Source organism: Choloepus didactylus, chromosome X (genome assembly GCF_015220235.1).
Source record: "Choloepus didactylus isolate mChoDid1 chromosome X, mChoDid1.pri, whole genome shotgun sequence".
Taxonomy (NCBI): Eukaryota; Metazoa; Chordata; class Mammalia; order Pilosa; family Megalonychidae; genus Choloepus; species Choloepus didactylus.
The window spans coordinates 67,461,916-67,463,746 of record NC_051334.1 but is presented as its reverse complement, the minus strand read 5'-3'; the positions used below and the strand labels follow the sequence as shown (position 1 = coordinate 67,463,746).

The window sequence follows — 1,831 nt, the reverse complement described above, 5'->3', positions numbered from 1 at the left end:
TGGCACTCAAGGAACTCTCTGTCTTATCACTAACTGGAAACAAACTTAAGGAACAGACAGCTTAGGGAATAATACCCAGTTAACATATTAAAATATTAAAATGTATCACATACAACAAAAGATTACAAACCAAACAAAGAAACAGGAAATGATGGCCCATCTAAAATGACAATAAAAAACTACATAAATCATCAACAAAGACAAGACTTTGAATAGATAAGACAAAGACTTAAAACAATCTTCATTATGCTCAAAGAAATGAAAGAAAACACAGAGAAATAACTGAAGGATATCAGGAAAATGAGTGAACAACATGACAACTTCAATAAGAGAAATTTTAAAAGGAAGCAAACAGAAATATTGGAGTAGAAGACCACAGTAACTGCAATAAAAAATACCTGAAAGGTTTTACACCTGGAGCAATACCTGCAATTGAGGATTCCTCCCAGGAAGATGGCTGCCTGACAGCATGGCTCAGGAATATGTGAATAGCAAAATCCACCCTGGGAAAGTGGTTGTGTTCATCAAGCCCACCTGCCCCTACTGCAGAAAAACCCAAGGGATCCTCTGTCAAATGCCCTTCAAACAAGGATGTGCCAGTCTGGATGTATTGTGTCCCCCAAAACACCATGTTCTTTGATGCAATCTTGTGGGGGGCAGACATATTAGTGTTGATTAGGTTGGAACCTATTGATTGTTTCCATAGGGATGTGACTCAATCAACTGTGGGTGAGACCTTTGATTGGATAATTTCTGTGGAGGTGTTACCCCACCCATTCAGGGTGGGTCTAATTAAATCACTGGAGCCCTATAAAAGCTCAGACAAAAGGAACTCAGTGCTGAGCAGATGAGAGTGACATTTACGAGCTACAGCTGAGAGACACATTTTGAATACAGCTGTTGAAAGCTGACACTGACATTTTGGAGAACTCCATTGAAATGCAACCTGGGAGTAAGCAGATGCCAGAGATGTGTGTTCCTAGCTAACAGAGGCTTTCCAGATGCCATTGACCTTCCTTCGCTGAAGGTATACTTGTGTTGATGCTTTAATTTGGACATTCTCGTGGCCTTCAGAGTGTAAATTTGTAAACAAATAAACCCCCATTATAAAAGCCAATCCATTTCTGGTATTTTGCATAATGGCAGCATTAGCAAACCGGAACAAAGGACTTCTGGAATTTGTTGATACAGCCACCAGTGACACAAATGCAATTCAAGATTATTTTCAACATTTCACAGAGGCAAGCATGGTAACTTGGGTCTTTATTGGATAAGATTGCATAGGTGGATGCTCTGATCTAATAAATATGCAAACAAGTGGGGAACTGGAGACCCAGTTATGGCAAATTGAAGCTCTGAAATAATTACAGAGCAGACTCCAATGATGTCCCCCTTGAAACTGGATGGCCTCACCAACACTGACAGCACTTCTTGGTGGATGGATCTGGGGCCATTCTTACTGAGTTACAGCAACTGTTTACTTAAATTCTGAAATAGTTATCAAAATAATAATAATAATGATGATGATGATGATGATGGAAGTAGAGTTTGGGAAGGGGAAAAGTTTTCTTCTTCTTTTGGATCTGTATTAAAAAGTACACCAATTTTCCCAACAACATGGGGCTGAAAAGATTGATGGACCATCTTTGGTTTCTTCTGGATTGGCCTCTTGGTTTCCAAAGGACCATGATAAGTTCTGGATTAGGATCCATCCATTGATCCAAAAGATGTTCTTTTGGACATGTTTTTCTTACTGACTGTTCTCCATGTGCCAGAACTCCTATATCAATAAACTAGTGTTTCTCAACTACAATCATGTTTATTCCAGACC

General features: G+C 39.3%; 1 pseudogene; it reads left to right on the top strand.

Moving 5' to 3' along the window:
• The first annotated feature begins 469 nt into the window (after positions 1-469).
• Positions 470-1,364, top strand: LOC119523059 (annotated as a pseudogene).
• Positions 1,365-1,831: the final 467 nt, after the last annotated feature.